Source organism: Lepidochelys kempii, chromosome 1, assembly GCF_965140285.1.
Source record: "Lepidochelys kempii isolate rLepKem1 chromosome 1, rLepKem1.hap1, whole genome shotgun sequence".
NCBI lineage: Eukaryota > Metazoa > Chordata > Testudines > Cheloniidae > Lepidochelys > Lepidochelys kempii.
Window position 1 is genome coordinate 295,524,219 of NC_136380.1, and position 22,794 is coordinate 295,547,012.

General features: G+C 48.5%; 1 long non-coding RNA gene across 2 annotated transcripts in view; it reads right to left on the bottom strand.

The window, feature by feature from the left end:
* Nucleotides 1-22,794, bottom strand: part of LOC140905183 (uncharacterized) — a 111,528-nt gene that overhangs the window by 82,767 nt on the left and 5,967 nt on the right. The window contains exon 2 of one of the 2 annotated variants that reach the window (XR_012156782.2): nucleotides 21,030-21,164. This is a non-coding gene — a long non-coding RNA (uncharacterized LOC140905183). Of the gene's footprint in view, nucleotides 1-21,029; nucleotides 21,344-22,794 lie in introns of those variants that run through there. The other variant, XR_013635201.1, reaches the window with a different exon arrangement.

Genomic DNA, 22,794 nt, shown 5'->3' on the forward strand with positions numbered 1-22,794 from the left:
AAGGTGTACATTTTTAACAGTGAGGGTAATTAACCATTGGAACAATTTACCAAAGGTCATGATGGATTCTCCATCATTGACAATTTATAAAGCAAGACTGGATCTTTGTCTAAAAGTTCTGCTCTAGGAATTATTTTGGAGGCATTCTATGGCCTGTGTGACTAGATGATCACAGAGGTTCTTTCTGCCCTTGGAATCTGTGAATCGATATAAGCACTTTTATACCGGTATACCTGCATCTATGCTAAAGAAAGGTTTCTGCTTTAACTATGTTATAGTTAAAGTAGCAAAAAACTTAAGTGCTATTACCAGGGCCGGCTCTAGGTTTTTGCTGCCCCAAGCAAAAAATTTGCCACCCCAAGCTCAGATAGGGCTGGGGCTTGCAGACAGCGCTGGAAGCGGAGGGAGTGATGTCACCCCAATATAAGGGGTGGCACAAGGCAGCGCAGCAGCCAGTGCGTAGATCAGGCGGCACAGCCCTGGCTCCCCGGCAGGACTTGCCCTCTCCTCCCCAGGTAGCGGCTGGGCCCTGGCAGCTCAGCATCCCTGGCTGGGGCTTCCCCTTCCCGCTGTGGCTGGGGACGTGGCGCTCTCACCCTGTCTAAGTGGCACAGCTCCGAGAGCGCAACTGCCCCGAAAAAAGAAAAAAAAAAAGGGTGGCCGGAATGCCGCCCCTGGAAATTTGCCGCCCCAAGCACGTGCTTGCTTTGCTGGTGCCTAGAGCCGGTCCTAGTTATTACATAGCAAGGGTGTATAACAGGATCAGGATTTCACCCTTCTTCTTGAAGTCAATGGGAGTTTTACTACTGACTTCAGCTGGCCAGGATTTTACCCCAGGACTAGTCTGTACTAGAAGAACCATATGGAGGAGATTGCAAAGTGCCTCTCTGCCCAAAGACAGTGCTATTAGTGTGATCAGCACAGTTGTGTAATCAGTTTTATGTGCAATAAATTTAAAGCATGTAATTATTTAACATAAAAAATAAAATAGAGAAGGAGGAGACCTTTTCTATAAAGTCACATATAATTCTGCAGAACAAACTATTTTTAAATGAAGTACAGTATATGTGGATTTTAAAATACTCCTTTAACAGTTTAACTTAGGTGTGTTTTAATTAAATCTACAGAAATATGAGCAAATTAAACAACTGTTCAAGAGGATGCACAGATTTTTACTCTTGCACCTGACATGAGGATCTGTTGACCCATTGTTAGCCGACGGCCAAGGATGTTTGGTGAGGTGCCAGCTATGCCCGTTTATACCATCCGTGACTTTAACCGTTAGGACGCACTGTCCCTTCGCGGCGGGCAGCCCGGGCTAGGCTGACAGGTGCCCCAATGGCAGCACTAAGAGCCTTTCCACACCCGTGACTTTAACTGCTAGAGCTCAGAGCTCCTTCGCAGCGGGCAGCCAGGATTGACTGACAGGTGCCCCAAGAGTTTGCCCCGTGGAGGCGGCACAACTCAACGCTAGGCTCTTAGTACTCTCACCTAATGGCCAGGCTTTAGAGCCAAAACGGCTGAGGTTCTTTAATTGTGTTGGCTGCTTTACAGTAAACCAGAGAAAACAAGTCAGGCTTATGCACAAATGGTTACCAAAATTTATTAAGCTAGATTCTAATCATGTGGTTACAAAATTGCTAGTGCCTACTTATTTAAATGTAGAGATGTTACACACACAAACAAGTTACAAAACTGAAGCCACAATCCCAAAGAAAGAAAACAAAGTATAGAGCTCTATTTCAAAATATGTGTACACTAAAGATAGGAGATCAGGTGTGGGTGCTTCTTACCCTCTTTGCATCTCTCGATTCCAGCAGTGCCAAGCCAGGATTGGTCACTCAATTCCGCGGAAAGACGAATAAGGGACAAGGCTTAGGGACCCTCTTAGCTGCAGAAGCCTTGGGAGGCTGTCACTTATCTGACCAGCAGATAGATAGTGAAAAGCACTCCAAAATCATGGTGCTGTAGGTCCCCTACTTATACCTCTGTACTCCTTTATTCTCTTTCTCCTTTCTTATGCCAAATTGAGGTTGGTCTGTCGGGGTGACGCCAGCTTTCACAAGAGTAGTTTACACTTGCAAGGGAGAGAAACAATAAGTTTCGACTACTGGACATTTCTTTTATCAGGGTAAATATTTTCCCACCTAGGATGTTGGTGTGCGTGCATCACACTATTTAGTAGGGGCTAAGAGCCATGTCTGTCACAGGGCCTCTGCCTGCTGTGAGCTTAATCGTTGTATATGTTCCCAGAGGCACATTGTAGCAGCACACCTGTGCTTTTCACAGCTTCAAAGGCTGTGCTGGAATATATGTTAAGTGCCCTGTTCCGGCTTCCTCCTGTGTTTCCAGCAATGCTGGTCTGAGGGGGGAGAGGGGGGCTGGCTCTCTGGCTACACCCATGTTTTCTATATTCATATTATATTTTTCAATAGTCAGTTTGTTTACAACCATTTATCTGGGCTTTGAAGGAATATATTCAAGAAGGCACAATTAATAAGTTTTGCAGAGGTTATAAATGTAAATGATGTAATAAGCAGAAGACACATGGATCAATAAAGGCAAATGAACACAGAAAAAGTAACAGACTATTATTACTTTGATAGTTGGAAATCAAACTTGTATCAATACATCTGTTTGTAAAAAATGTATTTTAACAATAGATGTGGGAGTACAGAAGAATAAGTATAAAGTTTGTAGGTCCTTTAGTTTACATATATTTAATTTTTGTGTACTAGATTTTGAGACTTAGAAGATGGAGTGACGGGCATAGATACAAACAGTGAACACAGTTGTTTGAATTTACTGTTTCTCATAAGCAATCCCTACAAGCCGCTGTGCATTATGTAACGTGGAAGGTGCTTGTTTGGTTTTTGTAACAGGTTACCACAACAAAGATATAACAGGAAGTGTAATCTGAGACACACGTTCCAGGAGCAAAGCTGATTCAGAGATCTTTCATCCCCGCACAGCACACTTTGTTCCTGACACTGGGCTGTCAGTACAGCTCCCTTGGCAAATGGTATATGCGGTGTCATTGGTGGAGGGAACTGTGCACTTGATATAATAGCAACTGAAGCCAAAATAAGATATACAGTACTTAACTTGCAATTGTAACTGTTCACCTTCGCTGTTCAGCTAGTGAATCCACCAGATAAATAGTCTTTCAGCTTGTCTACACTACGGCACGGGGTCAATCTAAGATACGCAACTTCAGCTACGTGAATAGCTTAGCTGAAGTCGACGTACTTAGATCAACTTACTTAGATCTAGTGGTGTCTTCACTGCGGTAAATCGACAGCTAACACTCTGCCATCGACTCCGCTTGCGCTTCTCGTTCTGGTGGAGTACCGGAGTCAACAGGAGAGCACTCAGCGGTTGATTTATCGCATCTTTACTAGATAATCAACTCTCCCCCTCAAACTGGATTGATCGCTGCCCTCTGATCCAACACGTAGTGTAGACAAGCCCTTAGTATGACCATCCCCCACCCATCTTATTCCAATTGTTTCAAACATGTTCAGAAGTCCCTGGGAAAGTCATGTAGCTCTTATTGTGGCAGGAGAAGATCTCCTAATTTTGTAGGCAGCTCAGCCAATAGCCTTCTTTTCATAGAATCATAGAATATCAGGGTTGGAAGGGACCTCAGGAGGTCATCTAGTCCAACCCCCTCCTTAAAGCAGGACCAATCCCCAACTAAATAATCCCAGCCAGGGCTTTGTCAAGCCTGACCTTAAAAACCTCTAAGGAAGGAGATTCTACCACCTCCCTAGGTAACGCATTCCAGTACTTCATCACCCTCCTAGTCAAAAAGTTTTTCCTAATATCCAACCTAAACCTCCCCCACTGCAACTTGAGACCATTACTCCTCGTTCGGTCATCTGCTACCACTGAGAACAGTCTAGATCCATCCTTTTTGGAAGTTCCTTCCACGTAGTTGAAAGCAGCTATCAAATCCCCCCTCATTCTTCTCTTCTGCAGACTAAACAATCCCAGGTCCCTCAGCCTCTCCTCATAAGTCATGTGTTCCAGTCCCCTAATCATTTTTGTTGCCCTCCGCTGGACGCTTTCCAATTTTTCCACATCCTTCTTGTAGTGTGGGGCCCAAAACTGGATACAGTACTCCAGATGAGGCCTCACCAATGTCGAATAGAGGGGAATGATCACTTCCCTTGATCTGCTGGCAATGCCCCTACTTATACACCCCAAAATGCCATTGGTCTTCTTGGCAACAAGGGCACACTGTTGACTCATATCCAGCTTCTCGTCCACTGTAACCCCTGCAGAACTGCTGCCGAGCCATTCGGTCCCTAGTCTGTAGTGGTGCATGGGATTCTTCTGTCCTAAGTGCAGGACTCTGCACTTGTCCTTGTTGAACCTCATCAGATTTCTTCTGGCCCAATCCTCTAATTTGTCTAGGGCCCTCTGTATCCTATCCCTACCCTCCAGCGTATCTACCTCTCCTCCCAGTTTAGTGTCATCTGCAAACTTGCTGAGGGTGCAATGCACACCATCCTCCAGATCATTAATGAAGATATTGAACAAAACCGGCCCAAGGACCAACCCTTGGGGCACTCCACTTGATACTGGCTGCCAACTAGACATGGAGCCATTGATCACTACCCGTTGAGCCCGACAATCTAGCCAACTTTCTATCCATCTTATCGTCCATTTGTCCAGCCCATACTTCTTTAACTTACTGGCAAGAATACTGTGGGAGACCGTGTCAAAAGCTTTGCTAAAGTCAAGGAACAACACATCCACTGCTTTCCCCTCATCCACAGAGCCAGTTATCTCATCATAGAAGGCAATTAGATTAGTCAGGCATGACTTGCCCTTGGTGAACCCATGCTGACTGTTCCTGAGCACTTTCCTCTCCTCTAAGTGCTTCAGAATTGATTCCCTGAGGACCTGCTCCATGATTTTTCCAGGGACTGAGGTGAGGCTGACTGGCCTGTAGTTCCCAGGATCCTTCTTCTTCCCTTTTTTAAAGATGGGCACTACATTAGCCTTTTTCTAGTTGTCCGGGACCTCCCCCAATCGCCATGAGTTTTCAAAAGATAATGGCCAATGGCTCTGCAATCACATCCGCCAACTCCTTTAGCACTCTCGGATGCAGCGCATCTGGCCCCATGGACTTGTGCTCGTCCAGCTTTTCTAAATAGTCCCGAACCACTTTTTTCTCCACAGGGCTGGTCACCTCCTCCCCATGCTATGCTGCCCAGTGCAGCAGTCTGGGAGCTGACCTTGTTCCTGAAGACAGAGGCAAAAAAAGCATTGAGTACATTAGCTTTTTCCACATCCTCTGTCACTAGGTTGCCTCTCTCATTCAGTAAGGGGCCCACACTTTCCTTGACTTTCTTCTTGTTGCTAACATACCTGAAGAAACCCTTCTTGTTACTCGTAACATCTCTTGCTGGTTGCAACTCCAGGTGTGATTTGGCCTTCCTGATTTCACTCCTGCATGCCCGAGCAATATTTTTATACTCTTCCTTGGTCATTTGTCCAGTCTTCCACTTCTTGTAAGCTTCTTTTTTGTGTTTAAGATCAGCAAGGATTTCACTGTTAAGCCAAGCTGGTCACCTGCCATATTTACTATTCTTTCTACACATCGGGATGGTTTGTCCCTGTAACCTCAATAAGGATTCTTTAAAATACAGCCAGCTCTCCTGGACTCCTTTCCCCCTCATGATAGGTTTCAGAGTAACAGCCGTGTTAGTCTGTATTCGCAAAAAGAAAAGGAGTACTTGTGGCACCTTAGAGACTAACCAATTTATTTGAGCATAAGCTTTCGTGAGCTACAGCTCACTTCATCGGATGCTTTGTGTGTATAAAAAGATCTTCTAAACTTTCCACAGTATGCATCCGATGAAGTGAGCTGTAGCTCACAAAAGCTTATGCTCAAATAAATTGGTTAGTCTCTAAGGTGCCACAAGTACTCCTTTTCTTTTTCCCCCTCATGTTATTCTCCCAGGGGATCCTGCCCATCAGTTCCCTGAGGGAGTCAAAGTCTGCTTTTCTGAAGTCCAGGGTCTGTATTCTGCTGTTGTCCTTTCTTTCTTGTGTCAGGACCCTGAACTCAACCATCTCATGGTCACTGCCTCCCAGGTTCCCATCCACTTTTGTTTCCCCTACTAATTCTTCCCGGTTTGTGAGCAGCAGGTCAAGAAAAGCTCTGCACCTAGTTGGTTCCTCCAGCACTTGAACCAGGAAATTGTCCCCTACATTTTCCAAAAACATCCTGGATTGTCTGTGCACCGCTGTATTGCTCTCCCAGCAGATATCAGGGTGATTGAAGTCTCCCATGAGAACCAGGGCCTGCGATCTAGTAACTTCCGTTAGTTGCTGGAAGAAAGCCTCGTCCACCTCATCCCCCTCGTCCGGTGGTCTATAGCAGACTCCCACCATGACATCACCCTTGTTGCTCATGCTTCTAAACTTAATCCACAGACACTCAGGTTTTTCTGCAGTTTCAAACCAGAGCTCTGAGCAGTCATATTGGTCTCTTACATACAATGCAACTCCCCCACCTTTTCTGCCCTGCCTGTCCTTCCTGAACAGTTTATATCCATCCATGACAGTGCTCCAGTCATATGAGTTATCCCACCAAGTCTCTGTTATTCCAATCACATCATAATTCCTTGACTGTGCCAGGACTTCCAGTTCTCCCTGCTTGTTTCCCAGGCTTCTTGCATTTGTGTATAGGCACTTGAGATAACTTGCTGTTTGTCCTGCTTTCTTAGTATGAGGCGGGAGCTCTCCCCTCTCGCGCTCTCCTGCTTGTGCTTCTTCCTGGTATCCCACATCCCCCAGGGCTTTGGTCTCCTTCCCCCGGTGAACCTAGTTTAAAGCGCTCCTCACTTGGTTAGCTAGCCTGCTTGTGAAGATGCTCTTCCCTCTCTTTGTTAGGTGGAGCCCGTCTCTGCCTAGCACTCCTCCTTGGAACACCGTCCCAGGGTCAAAGAATCCAAAGCCTTCTCTCTGACACCACCTGTGTAGCCATTTGTTGACTTCCATAATTCGACGGTCTCTACCCAGGCCTTTTCCTTCCACAGGGAGGATGGACGAGAATACCACTTGCGCCTCAAACTCCTTTATCCTTCTTCCCAGAGCCACATAGTCTGCAGTGATCCGCTCAAGGTCATTCTTGGCAGTATCATTGGTGCCCACGTGGAGAAGCAGGAAGGGGTAGCAATTGGAGGTCTTGATGTGTCTCGGCAGTCTCTCCGTCACATCATGAATCCTAGCTCCTGGCAAGCGGCAGACTTCTTGGTTTTCCCGGTCAGGGCGGCAGATAGATGACTCGGTCCGCCTGAGGAGAGAGTCCCCGACCACCACCACCCACATCCTTCTCCTTTTCTCTGTGTAATGCCTAGAAATTGTGTGCAATATGAAAGATTACATTCTCTTCCCTTTGCTCCTTTTGCACAAAGCAGGTAGTGCAAATGGGATGGAATCTGGGCCTCTCCCACCTGCTGGGAGTTACCATGTTGTAGGGGAATCCCTAGCAGGTGTAGATGAGAAGGTTATTCACCCTGTGCTGTAACTGAGGTTCTTTGAGATGTGTCTCTCTTGTGGGTGTCCACTTGAGGCGATCGTGCGCCGCTGCACATCTAGTCAGAGAATTTCAACAGCAATGCCCAGTCTCATGCCGGCAGTGGTAGTTAACAAGTGGTGTGCAACAAACCTCCCCCAGTTCTTTCTCTATCACCGAGATCCTTCTGAGAACTCTGAAGTAAAGGGGAGGAGGGTGGGTAGTGGAGCACCTGGAATTGGGGGAAGTCTCTCGGACCCTCGACCAAACCCTCAAATTTGATGTTTCGATCCAGATTGTTGCGACATAGGAGGTTGAGATGGGAGAGGCCTATGTCTTGTGGGTATGTGTTGGGGCAGCTGCCCCACACAGGAAGAAGAAGGCGTTAAAAGAAGCACCAGGGAGGCTGCGCAGAACCCACAAATCAGGAAAGGGCTTATTGAACCCACCAATGGGGGAAGGCTTGCTGGAGCAACCAATCAGGGCTGGCAAGGGCCATATATAAAGGGCTGCTCAACAGAGCAAAAGGGAGTCTCTCCCTGGAAGGCAAGGGAGGAGGACTGGCTGCCTGAAGAAGCACCATAGATAGAGCAGTGCTGGGCAGGGGCAGCAGAGTGTGAGGGTGAGCTGCTGGCTGACCAGTGCTAGGCTGCTACAAGGGCTGAGAGGGGCTAGGGCTATGAGGGAAGTGGCCCAGGGAAAATAGGCAGCAGGTTGGAAGAGGACAGTAGGTGGCTGCTGGCTATAGGGTCCCTGGGTCGGGACCCAGAGTAGCGGGTGTCCTGGGTCCCGCCCGCATCCCGCTTGCCAATGAGGAAAGTGGCCAGTATTCAGACTGCAGTTTTCTCCTGAGGCGAGGGGCTGGACCTTAGACTGCAGTTGGCCACTGAAGCAAGTGGCGGGACTAAGGACTGCTGGTCCCCCGGAAGCAGGGAGATACCGGAGTTGGGGCATAGCCAGAGGACCGTGCCCAGAAGAGGATGCTGTGGTCCAGGGAGCAATGTGAGTCCAAAGAGTGGAGACAGCAGTGATGGCAGGCCTGACACAACTAGCTGAAGGCAGACTGGCAGGGCTGAGAGCTAATTCCCAGGACAGCCAGCGGGAGGCGCCATGGTGGCGAGTTCCACCCTGTTACAGGGTCTTTGCCTCTGCCTCTGGATGTTGTACTGCCTTTGCAGTTGTGTGTAAGGCGCCAGTTGTGAACACTGTGATGGGTAATATCTGCCTTGTTTTTGTGCAGGTGTGTAGATGCCTAAAGACCAAAGAATCACTCTAGAGTCTTTCAATGTGTGGAGTCTTTCATCGGTCTTACCTGCAAATAATTTTGGTCCTCCAAAGGCAGATCCTCTGTGGTGGATTGTACTCCTTTGGGAGCCCAGAGAAGTGGAGCCAAGGGGCACACTGCATCACTATGGTGTTTGTGATAGATCTTGCCGCCGTGTCTGCTGCATCTAAGGATACCTGCAGAGCTGTTCTTGCCAGGAGATGGCCTTCAGAGATGACTCACTTAAAGTGTTCTTTTTTTATCTTCAGGGATGAGGTCAATAAATTGGGACATTTTGGAGTAATTTGTGTGATTGTATTTTGCCATCAATGCTTCATAATTGGCTGTTCTGAACTGCAAGGTGGGCTTTGTGACCAAAGAGGTCCAATCTTCCATTCTTTATCATATGGGATAGTCCTTGAGTGGAGTTGCCTGCCCTGTTCCTCCAATGAGTTTGACTGGGGTTGTGAGAATAGAAATTCTAGGCCCTTTGATGGGACACAGTACTTCTTATCCATCCTTTTACAAGAAGGAGGGGTTGCTGCAGCGGTCTGCCAGATTATCTTGGTGGGATCCACGAGTGCCGCATTTATGAGGAGGGCAATTTTGGATGAGTCTAAGATATGTAATATGCCGAACAACTTGTGTTGGGACTCAGCAACCTATTCCAGGGGGATTTGGAGTGTGTCTGAAATTCTTTTAAACAGCTCCTGGAAGTGTTTAAAATGGTCTCCTGTTGTAGGTGGTGGAGGCGTGATGGCCTCGTCTGGAGAGGAGGAGGTGTTAGTTGTTGGAATGGCCTTCTGATCTAGAGCCTCCTCTGTTTCCTCAAAAGTCTCCTCAGGGGTCTTGGGGGCCCCCACCTCTGATGCTGATGGAGAGCATCTTAGTCTTTTCCTGGAGGTGCTGAGAGGCTTGGAATAATGTTGCCTATATATATATAAGGTCCATGTATCCTAATATGGCCACTCTGGTGGGAATGGCATTGTTAGTGGCATCCATGGATGTCCATACTACCCCTGGTGTCAGCCCTGCAAGGGTGTCCTTGCTGTTTCTGTAAGTCTGGTCTGACAATTCCCGAGATGAGTGAAGAGCAGTGTGAGGAATAAACATCTCCCTCCTCATTGTCCTCTTCCTCGCTAGGAAAGAGAGGGGCAGGTCTGTTTGTTGGCGTGTGTAATAATGGTACTGAATGGTACCACAGCTATGTTGGTACCAAGAAGCAGTGATTCCAGTGCTGTAGGAACTACGAAGTCCTTGTATTGGAGAAACTGCTGCGTTTCAGAAGGTTGCAATGCTGAAGATGGCATCAGCGGTAATTATTACAGTAGCGGGAGTTGTTGCAGCACTGGGAATATTGGTGCCGAAGATGACTGTGCTGAAGGAGGTAAAGCAGGCTTTGGTGCCAATCTGCACTATGTGCCATAAGAAGAGGCACTGCAGAGGTCCTTAGCACTGAGTGTTTAGCTGCTGCAGCCATGGTAGAAGGGGCAGTCTTGTCTCTGCAGTCCTTTTGTGAGCCTGCCTGCTTAGGGTCTTTGGTTTTAGCGCTACCTGAGGATCCTATCGACTCATAGGTACTCAGCCATGCCACAGTCAGTACTGATGATGGAGACTTGGAGAATGCATCTTTTTCATATTTCCCTTTGGAGGAGAGGTAGTAACTCTCTTCTTCACCCATTTTTTGGGAGGCTGGTCCCTCCAGTACAGGGTCTGTGAGAGAGGTCTGCCAGAAGCTGAGGTGGAAGACCAGGAGAAGTTTGCAGTCCCGGGTCAGAGGGCAGGCAGAGAGACTTCTCCATAAATATTAGTTTTAGTTTGAAGTCCCTCGCTTTCCTGGCACAGGCCTTAAGGTTTTGGCAATAGAAGCACTTCTGAGGTACGTGAGCTTCCCCCAAGCAGCAGACACACCGGGAATGTCCGTCCAAGACTGGAACTGCCTCTCGGCAGGAGAGGCAACATTTAAAGCCCAGAGACCCGAGCATTCTCGGGTGAAGTTGCCTGCACGAGGGGTGAATGAATGTTATTATTATATTATTATTATTATTATTTACGAGGAGAAGAAAAAGAAAAAAGATTTTTTTTCCTAACTAACTAATCTATCTACCAAACGATACTGCTAATCCTGTATCTAAAGGTAAGTCATGCAGAGCCACTGCCAGAGCTCTGACTCAGACCAAGGGTGGCTGAGAAGGGACTGAAGAGGGAAGTTGGGTGCAAAGTTAACCACCACTGCCGGTGTGAGACGGGAAAATAGCATGTGCTACCCAATCAGGCACTGTTGTTGAAATTCTCCAACTAGAGGCACGGGTGCATAATCACCTGAAGCGGAGCACACAGAGGGACATCACTCAAAGAAGAGCTGTGCTATCTATCTCCCACACCATTCTCTCTCCACACAGCCCTTGCCACAGGGATTAGTCAGGGACTGAGATGGGGTGGGGGGGAGGAGACATGGCTATATTCCATCTTTCCTCAACTAGTGAACATCCCCTTGGGTACCATTACTAGTTTGTTCAGGTAGGAACAACGCCATGATGCTCTAACTTGTGCTGGGGACAGGCAGAGAATCATGGAGCCACACCGGACTTCCTGTCTGCTCCCCACCCCCATGGCACTGAGAGGCCTTTGGCTGCAGCAAGGAACCTGTTCCACCATGTTTGTATAAGTGTGTGGGGAATTACACAAGACACAGTTATGTTGACTGATATTTACATTCACTAGTTCATGTTTGTGAAGGGCTTTAAAGATGAAAAGGGGTATGTAACTGTTAAATATAGTTATTCGTTATGTCAGATGTGGCGTGTGTAAGTCCTGGAGGTCTGTAAGTGCACTTGCTGTATCAGTGTATGGGACTATCATAGAGCGACCCTGCCTGGAGCGCCCTCCTGCAACAAGCCACAGCATGACAGATATGACAGGTATGCCCTGCTTCAGTTTCCTTCCCTTGGTTCCAGTAACCTCACACAAGCTTTCTTGCCTCAATAATACCCCTCTTCAGGGCTGGTTTGTTTATTATTAGAAACCTTATGCAAAATAATCCACCACAAAAATCCCAACATAAAAGCACCTCCAGTGCAAACAGTCACTATGAGCACTTGACATTTTTGTCTCACAATGCCCCACACCCTTTGACCACATGTCACCTTCATTCATGCCCAGATTCTGTCAGTCCTGCTCAGGCCTGGGACAGCCATCCCAGCCCTTCCAACTGGAGCACAATCCCACTCTTCCCAATGGGAACAGCCAATCTCACAGCTGGAAGCATCCTTACCAGGGAAGCATCCTTGACTCTCCCTGGCCCTCCCATGGTTCCTCGGGGTCCAGGTTTCTGGCCCTGGATATGTCAACAAGTAAGTTGCTTTGCTGCTCCTCTAATTTCAGCCCTTTACTTAAGTTCTCTAGCTTGGGGAAGACCAGCCATCAAACCCCTCTGGCTGCTCTCCTGCCTTCAGCCATGTCTGAGGTCCCAAACATACAATCTCTGGCAACTCTCATCGCCTGCCCGTCTGTCTGAGCAAGGCCCAGATTCACCAGCTCCCTCTCTCACTGGTCTCCTCACCTAGGGCCCAGGTGCCCTCTTTTAAGCCCAATTAATTAGCCAAACTGGAGTGTACTGAGAAGGCACAGGAACACTGGCCTGCTCCATCTTAAAGAGCCACTGTCACCCTATTATGGGGACTTGTATCGGGGAAATACCACTAGCTGGTACCCCAAAATCCAAAACTTGACATTTTTTGTCTACTCATCCTTGAAAAGTACTTCCCTAGATTGCCTGAAATTCTAGACAATTTTCACTGATTGCAAATGTAGAGGCTGGCCTCTTGTCATTGGACCGTACTGGTCTTTTCCAAGAAGAAATCCCAGAAAGGGATTCGTTGCACTGGAAACTCCATGAGGTTGACCTGATGGAGGATCCCTTGGAGGGGAGGAGATTTGCCACCACCACAATGATGCAGAGAGAGGGCATCCAGCCTCTTAAGTAGCAGATGTCCTTAGAGCTGTGTCATTTTAAGGGCTTGTCTACACTTACTGGGGCAGCGATTGATGCATCGGCGGTTGATTTAGCGGGTCTAGTGAAGACTATATCGACTGCAGATCACTCTCCTTTCTACTCCTGTACCCCACTGGAACGAGAAGAGTAGGGGGAGTCAATGGGAGAACATCTCCTGTCAACATCGTGTAGTGTGGACTCCACGGTAAGTAGATCTAACCTACATCGATTTGAATTACGCTATTCACGTAACTCAAATTGTGTAGCTTAGATCGAATTAACCCTGTAGTGTAGACAAGGCCTAAGATACTGATGGAGGCTCAAGACCATGTGTACAGATGCCCAGGTCACCACACACCCCTCCATGGCAGCATGGTTCCCTCAGGATCTGTTCCCATGTAGCCTTCACCCAGGAACTTCACTTGGATTTTATACTACTGAGGGAGTCGTTACATAAAATAATGTTGACAAAAATCAGCATTTGATTAGTCAGGAATCCCTGTAGGGCTTTGGGGAGACATCCCCCAGCCTTACCCCTTCCTGACCTTCAGAATCTGAACCCTACAGCATGCCCTGGGAGAGCCCTCCATAGGATAAGAAGGAAGCACAGTGGAGACAACATGACCCCATGACCGCAGACTCGACCAGGTTCGACTCTGCTCCCATTAGTGGATAAGAGAATATAGCCCTGTGTATTTTACACAGAGGACAACAGCTGTGAGCAGTTCACCTACGTCTCACAGCACCACAAAAAATGAACATGGTCGTTGTTTGGACATTGGAGCCTTCCCTGCTTCAAATCAGCGGAGGCGCCATTAGATAAACAGAGAAGCTAGTGTTTGAGAAGTTGGCAAAGTGGATATCCATGTGGATATTCATAACACACATAGAAACATTACCTTGGACAGCTCAATACAACAATGTATGGGAGGAACCAGTTTTTGGAGTAGGGGTGCCAAAGATCAGGTTCATTACTCTGGTGTAGTAGAGTCAGTGTACAGAGAAATTGCACAAAAATATTAGGCCACACTCTTGGCTTTAAACAATAATGATTAGGGCTGGTTGAAAATTTTCCATTTAACTTTTTTTTGTGACAGAAAATTGGTTATTTGACTAAATGAACATTTTTAATCTTCAAAAAATTTTGATTTCCATCAGAAAACCAAAAATCCAATAAATTTGGTTTTCAGCAGCTTTTGTCCAAAAATTACCAAGTCTTTTTTTTTTTAATATAAAAACAAAAGTCGAAATTTTCCCATGGAAAAACCCAATTTCTGACCAGTTCCAATAACCATAATGGAAATTACAGGTTGCAATTTGAAAGTCTTATGACAAGTGTTCAAGTAGCAGCAAACAGATCTTGAAGTTTGCATCACGGTTCATACTATCATGGCTCAGTCGGCTTTCACTGCCAAATGATTACAGCTGCAGATCAGCTCCAAGGCTATTATGCTCATTATTTGAAGAAAGCACAGTAGCAACCTGGTCTAACCTTGACATTTTTCATAAGTACAGTTGTAGAAATCTGAACTGTTGAATACAAACTTTGTACAATGTATACACACACCAGCTGATGAGTCAGACTTAGAACAAGGAAAAAAATGCAATGTTTTTGTACAGCACAATGCTTTTGACGGTGTTTTTATCAAACTATGCCTTTTAAAGTGTTTAGTTCTTCTTCGAATGATTGTCCATGTCCGTTCCAGTCAGGTGTATGCGCACTGCGTGCACGCCAACCAGAAGATTTTTCCCCTAGCGGCATCCATAGGGTCAGCCTGGGCGCCTTCTGGAGTGGCGCCTTCATGGCACCCAACATCGGGCCCCACCAACCCCCCAGCCCCTCAGTTCCTTCTTACTGCCCGTGACGGCTAGCTGGAACTTTGCTCACTCTTACAGCAAGCACCTTAGCAGTGTCTTTGTTCTTAGTGTAAATAGTTATTCTCTATAGTTATACTTTTCATATAGTTAGTAGTGGTTTGTTAGAGAGTTCATTTCCCCTTAGCGGGTATGCCCATGTCTCCAGGGTTTAAACTCTGTGAGTCCTTTGGAAAGTTTATGTCCAAGAGTGATCCTCACTTGTCTTGCCTGCGGTGCCTTCGTGAGACTCACCAAAAGGACAAGTGCCGCATTTGCAAGGGTTTCCGCCCAAGAACTCTTAAGGACAGAGAGCAGAGACTAAAACTCCTGCTCATGGAGGTGGCTCTGAGACCGCAATCTGACCCAGGACCCAATGACCTGGCACTGAGCACGTCCTCTTCGGTGCGCAGCACTCCGGTGCTAACAGCACGTGAAACAGGCCCGGCTAAGGACTCTAAAGCCCATCAGCACTGCCACTACTCGGGCCATAGGGCGTCGGCCTCAGTTCGGCACCATTCTCCATCTCCAGTGCTGGTAAAGAAGAAGAGGCCAGTGAGGGACCGATCACCCCCCTTGAAGCCTAAGGGGCCAGTGCTGTCCGCGAGTGGCTCAGAACAGACCACCTCTGCCTCGCTTCCGCCCAGGGTTTCATTGACTCCTGCCCCAGCCAGGGTCCAGTCGAGTCCGAACTCTCCTCAGACCCAGGACCATCTGGTAGACATACAACCACCATCGACGCCGGAGGCATTCAAGGAGGCAATGGACCTGATGTGCCTCCCGGTACCATCCTCCCCCGAAAGGAGGGGCAAATCTCCGGTGACCACACGCCCCCTGTTCCACTCCAGGGGTAAGCCAACCATTATGGCCCATCGGTCTCCATCTCCGGCACCACCTGCACAAACGCAGGGAGCGCACCGCTCCCCCGAATCGAGTCTTCGTTCGTTGGCGATCAGGGAACTGCTCCTCTGTGGTCTTCTTATTCGGAGACCTCGGAGTCAGAGGTGAACTCAGCTTGATCTAGCAGATTGCGGAGCAGAAGTCCAGGTCCTAGTGCAGTCACCAACCATACCCGGCACCGTGGCAGCAACAGTGGCAACCACCTGGCCCTTCTGGACACCCTGAGCGTACCATCAGAGCCAGGGTCAAGTCCATGGTCCGCGCTCCAGAACGGTGTTGGTGTCCTCGGCGTCGTTCGTGCCACAGTTGGTGCTACCCTAGGGCGGAGTGGCCCTGCCGACTCTCATGTTTTCGGCACCGATACCTCAGCCAGCTCCGGCTTCGGCTCTCCAGATGATGGCACCAGTGGAAGCCTCAGCTCCGTCCCTACAACCCCGACGGTCTCAGTCCCACCGGATATATCTGCCCCGGCACCGGCTGCGGCGCAGAGTTCTTCATCAGTACCGCATGCCGAGGGACCCTGTGGGGGCTGAAGGCAGTGAACTGGGCCCACCTCCTGTTCTCGCTTCCTCGTCCTCACCCGACGAAGCGGTCGCGGGGACTTGGATGGCCTCAGCTTTGGAGGACAACCGGGTTCTTCAACAGCTTTTAAGGCGGGCCGCCCAAAGCCTGGGGATTCAGGCAGAGGAGGTGGAAGAGGATTTAGACCCATAGACATCCTGGCTCCCTCTGGCCCATCAAGGGTTGCATTGCCATTTATCAAGTCGATAACAGAAACATCTAAGAACTTGTGGCAAACTCCTTCTTCTCTGGCACCTATGGCCAAGAAATCAGAGTGCTGCTACTTTGTTCCCTCTAGAGGGTCTGAACATCTTTACACCCACCCTCCTCCAGACTCTTTGGTGGTCGACACAGCCAATCAGAGAGAACGTCAAGGGTTTCGATGCCCACCCCTAAAAACAGGGATGCCAAGAAACTGGACCTGTTTGGCCGGAAGGTCTACTCGACAGCAGGCCTGCAACTTCATATAGCCAACCAGCAGGTCATAGCAAGCTGCTACGGGCGTAACACCTGCTCATCTATGGCTAAGTTTACAGAACTTCTGCCACAGGAAGCTCAGGGGGAGTTCTCTGCGCTCATGGAGGACGAGAAACTGGTCTCCCGGGTGTCTTTGCAAGCGGCCTTAGATGCAGCGGATGCGGCCTCCAGCACTTTGGCCACAGGAGTGGTTATGAGGAGAGGCTCCTGGCTACAGTTATCTGGTCTTCCCCACAAGGTCCAGCAGACCATTCAAGACCTTTCCTTCGAGGGTGTAGCTCTCTTCTCCAAGAAGATGGATAAGAAACTTCACAGCTTGAAGGACTCGAGGGCTACCCTTCGTTCCCTGAGGCTTCACACGCCTGCCACCCAGCGCAGACAATTTAGGCCTCAACCTGCCCCTCGTCCTTACCAACCCCAAAACTGCCAGGACGCTCCACGTAGGTGGAATAGGAGCACTCGGAGGAGGCAACGCCCTCCCTCTGGACAAAGCTCGGGCCAGCCCAGGGTCCCACCGGGCTCTAGACCACCCTTTTGAGGGTATGGTCGAGGACGGCTTGCCAGTACGATCTTTGGATCCTTCCCATCTTACTTTCTCGTCCCATCTATCCCCTTTCTGCTGTGCCTGGTCTTGAATTACTTCAGACTGATGCGTGCTCCGCACGATAGAGAGGAGATATTCCATCCAATTCTGTACCCTCCCGCCCCCCAACCCCCTTCCCCGTCCCTCTTCAGGGACCCCTCTCACAAGCAACTTCTAATTCAAGAGGTGCAGTCCCTCCTCTCAGTAGGGGCAGTGGAGGAGGTTCCTCAGGAGCAAAGGGGCAAGGGTTTCTACTCCCGGTATTTCCTCATACCGAAGGCCAAGTGGGGCCTCAGACCCATACTGGACATGCAACAGCTCAACATGTATGTAAAGAAACTCAAGTTTCACATGGTCTCACTATCCTCCATTATTCCCTCACTGGATCCAGGAGACTGGTACACCGCCCTCGACTTGAAGGACGCATATTTTGATATCGCAATAGTCCCATATCACAGACACTACTTCAGATTCGTGGTGAACAGAGGCCACTACCAGTTTGCCATCCTCCCATTCAGACTGTCGACTGCCCCCTGAGTATTCACAAAATGCATGGCAGTCGTCGTGGCATTCCTGCGCAAGTGCCAGATACAGGTTTTTCCATACCTCGACAACTGGCTGATCAAAGGTCACTCGAGAGCCCAGGTGGAGGCTCAGGTCAAGTTTATAAGGAGGACCTTCCTCGACTTAGGTCTCCTCCTGAACAAGGAGAAATCTACGCTGTCCCCGGTGCAGAGGATAGAGTTCATAGGCGCAGTCCTGGACTCTACTCAAGCCAGGGTGTACCTCCCGGAGGCCAGGTTTTGCTCATTTCAGAACATCATACAGAGCCTCAGACGATTCCCCATGACGTCGGCAAGAAACTGTCTAAAGCTGCTGGGACACATGGCCTTCTGCACATACGTGGTGCAGCATGCTAGGCTCAGGCTGCGCCCACTCCAGTCTTGGCTGGTGTCAGTGTACCGACCAGCCAGAGATGCATTGGACAGAGTCATAACCCTGCCCCGCCTGGTACTGGACTCCCTCCTATGGTGGCTCGACCCTCGAATGGTTTGCACAGGGGTGCCTTTTGCCAGCCCTCAGCCCTCACTCACCTTGGTGTCAGACGCCTTGGATCTGGGTTGTGGGGGGGCTCACCTAGGGGACTTCAAGACCCAAGGCCTCTGGTCCCAGTGGACCTCGCTCTTCACATTAATGTCAAAGAGCTGAGGACAGTGTGTCTGGCCTGATATGCTTTCAAAATGCACATAATCGGCAGGTGTGTTTCAATCCTCATGGACAACACCTCGGCAATGTTCTTTATCAATAAACATAGGGTATACACTCCTCTCCCCTGTGCCGAGAAGCCCTTTCGCTGTGGGACTTCTGCATAGAGCACTCGATCCACCTGCAGGCTTCATACCTCCCGGGGTGCGAAACACACTGGCGGACAGCCTCAGCCGGACCTTCAATAGCCACGAGTGGTCCCTTTGGCCAGACATGGTGAGCTCAATCTTGTGGTTCTGGGGCTCTCCCCAGGTAGACCTGTTCGCCACTCTGGGTGACAGGAAATGTCGGACATTTTGTTCCCTCGGAGCCACAGCTCGGGGTCCATCAGGGACGCCTTCCTTCTCTCATGGGAGGGCTGCCTGCTATATGCTTTCCCACCCATCCCCCTAGTCCACAGGGTGCTCCTCAAGAGCCACAGGGACTGGGATCGAGTCATACTAATAGCGCTGCCATGGCCACGTCAGCACTGGTTCACCTCGCTCCTGGAAATGTCCATAGCTGCCCCAATCACCTTACCGCTGGTCCCCAACCAGATCACGCAGGACCAGGGCCGACTCCAGCACCCAAATCTAGAGTCGCTCCACCTTACGGCCTGGATGTTCCATGGCTAAGTGCCACAGAGCTATCTTGTTTGGACCAGGTCAGACAAGTCCTCTTGGGTAGTAGAAAGCCCTCCACCAAGGCTAATTACCTGGCTAAGGGGAAAAGATTTTCCATCTGGGAGGAGCAATGTAGTCAGTCGCAGCCCCTCACCTCCATACCATTTATACTGGACTACCTCCTTCACCTAAAGCATCAAGATCTGTCACAATCATCAAAAAGGGTCCACTTGGCCGCTATCTCCGCCTTCCACCCGGGCTCAGATAGTCTCTCAGTCTTTGCAAACCCCATGGTCAGTTGTTTTCTCAAGGGTTTGGACAGGCTCTTCCCACACACACGTCAGCCTGTCCCTGCCTGGGACCTCAATTTAGTCTTCTCCAGGCTTACAGACCCACCATTTGAACCTCTGGCCACCTGCTCCCTGTTATATCTCTCATTCAAGGTTGTGTTCCTCGTGGCAATTACCTCGGCTCAGTGGGTTTTGGAGCTCAGGGCCCTCACGTCTGAGCCCCCTTACACAGTTTTTCCATAAGGATAAGGTCCAGCTCAGGCCTCATCCGGTTTTTCTCCTGAAGGTCATCTCCCATTTTCACATGACCCAGGACATCTTCCTCCCAGTGTTTTATCCCAAGCCACACTCCTCAGATAGGGAGCGCTGGCTGCACTCACTGGACATCCGTAGGGCCTTAGCCTTCTACATAGAGAGAACTACGTCATTCCAGAAGTCCATCCAAATCTTTGTAGCTGTGGCGGACAGAATGAAGGGCCTTCCGGTATCCTCTCAATACATATTGTCATGGATAACATCCTGCATTAGGGAGTGCTATACCCTGGCAAAGGAGCCCACTCCGCAGATAACCACTCACTCTACCAGGGCCCAGGCCTCCTCTGCGGTGTTCCTGACACAAGTCCCTATTCAGGAAATTTGCAGGGCAGCTACGTGGTCTTCGATACATACATTTACGTCGCACTGTGCAATTACACAACACTCCACGGACGATGCAGCTTTTGGGCGAGCCGTGCTCTTTTCTGTGGATAACTCCGACCCCACCTCCTGAGCTCTAGCTTGTGAATCACCTGCCTGGAATGGACATGAACAATCACTCGAAGAAGAAAAAAATGGTTACTCACTTTCTCGTAACTGTTGTTCTTCGAGATGTGTTGTTCATGTCCATTCCAATACCCACCCTCCTACCCCTCTGTCAGAATAGTCGGCAAGAAGGAACTGAGGGGGTGGGAGGTCGGCGAGGCCTGATATTGTGTGCCATGAAGGCGCCACTCCAGGGAACGCCCAGGCCGACACTACGGATGCTGCTAGGGGAAAAATCTTCTGGCTGGCATGCACTCGGTGCACACACATCTGCCTGGAATGGACATGAACAACATATCTTGAAGGACAACAGTTACAAGAAAGTGAGTAACCATTTTTTTTCCACAGAGATCCCTGTGTTACTATTGCTTTGAGCCGCAAATCCTAACACATGTGATTAATGCCTTTGGACCCAGTTCTCCACTGCCTGACCCATTGTGCAGTCATTTGCACCTGTGGAAAGTGAGTGCAAAAAGGACATAAAATGCTACCAAGTCAGAATAGCACAGCTAAAGTACGGAATAGAGTCTGTAAACGACTGCACAAGGGACAAAGAAAATCAGGTCTATTGATCGCAACAGGATGCTCACATGAGTAAAGTTTATGCATGTACATAAATGTTTGTAGCATAGAGCCTAATCTGGTCTTCTGATTTAGAACTAATAAATGTAGGTATGTGATTATTAATATACCAGCCAATTCAGCCATAGATTTATATATAGTTTGTTTATTGTAGCTCTATCCCCTAGCTATGGACTATAGGGAAAGCAAATTGGATTTGTAAATTAGGTGACATGGTAAAATGTGACACATTATTTAAAAGGTTTTCCCTTACTGAATGGAAATTGCCACTGAAATGGTATCTGAATGACTTGTCCATTATAAAAAAATTTAATTACTTACCTCTATGTTTATCGTTTTACCAGAACACAGTTCCATCAGCAGCCTTCGCCTGGCTCATTCCAGAGATACAGGTTATTACAATGCAATTTCAATGTCCTTTGAAGATCCACATGGCCTGCTTCAGATCCATAAGTGCTGACAGGAAGAATAGAGGTCAGAGTTAGAGGGAGGATAAACAGACAAATTAAAGTACCACCATGTGCTTAACAAGGCCTTTAACTCGGGACTTTTTGAAATAGTTGTTAAAAGCACAGTTTAAAAACAAAAAACAAAAAAACCACACCAGTGAAGATAAGGAGTACTTGTGGCACCTTAGAGACTAACCAATTTATTAGAGCATAAGCTTTCGTGAGCTACAGCTCACTTCATCAGATGCATATCGTGGAAACTGCTGCAGACTTTATATATACACAGAGAATATGAACCAATACCTCCTCCCACCCCACTGTCCTGCTGGTAATAGCTTATCTAAAGTGATCATCAAATTGGGCCATTTCCAGCACAAATCCAGGTTTTCTCACCCTCCACCCCCCCACACAAATTCACTCTCCTGCTGGTGATAGCCCATCCAAAGTGACAACTCTTTACACAATGTGCATGACAATCAAGTTGGGCTATTTCCTGCACAAATCCAGGTTTTCTCACATCCCCCCCACCCCCATACACACACAAACTCACTCTCCTGCTGGTAATAGCTCATCCAGACTGACCACTCTTCAAGTTTAAATCCAAGTTAAACCAGAACATCTGGGGGGGGGGGTAGGAAAAAACAAGAGGAAACAGGCTACCTGGACCCATGGAAAAGAAGCCCTTGAGGAATTCCACCATGATTTCAACAATTTCCATCCCACCACCAACCTCAGCCTGGTCCAGTCCACACAAGAGATCCACTTCCTGGACACTACAGTGCTAATAAACAATGGTCACATAAACACCACCCTATACCGGAAACCTACTGACCGCTATTCCTACCTGCATGCCTCCAGCTTTCACCCTGACCACACCACACGATCCATCGTCTACAGCCAAGCTCTGCGATACAACCGCATTTGCTCCAACCCCTCAGACAGAGACAAACACCTACAAGATCTCTGTCAAGCTTTCTTACAACTACAATACCCACCTGCAGAAGTAAAGAAACAGATTGATAGAGCCAGAAGAGTTCCCAGAAGTTACCTACTACAGGACAGGCCTAACAAAGAAAATAACAGAACGCCACTAGCCATCACCTTCAGCCCCCAACTAAAACCCCTCCAACGCATTATTAAGGATCTACAACCTATCCTAAAAGATGACCCAACACTCTCACAAATCTTGGGAGACAGGCCAGTCCTTGCCTACAGACAGCCCCGCAACCTGAAGCAAATACTCACCAACAACCACATACCACACAACAGAACCACTAACCCAGGAACTTATCCTTGCAACAAAGCCCGTTGCCAATTGTGCCCACATATCTATTCAGGACACCATCACAGGGCCTAATAATATCAGCCACACTATCAGAGGCTCGTTCACCTGCACATCCACCAATGTGATATATGCCATCATGTGCCAGCAATGCCCCTCTGCCATGTACATTGGTCAAACTGGACAGTCTCTACGTAAAAGAATAAATGGACACAAATCAGATGTCAAGAATTATAACATTCATAAACCAGTCGGAGAACACTTCAATCTCTCTGGTCACGCAATCACAGACATGAAGGTCGCTATCTTAAAACAAAAAAACTTCAAATCCAGACTCCAGCGAGAAACTGCTGAA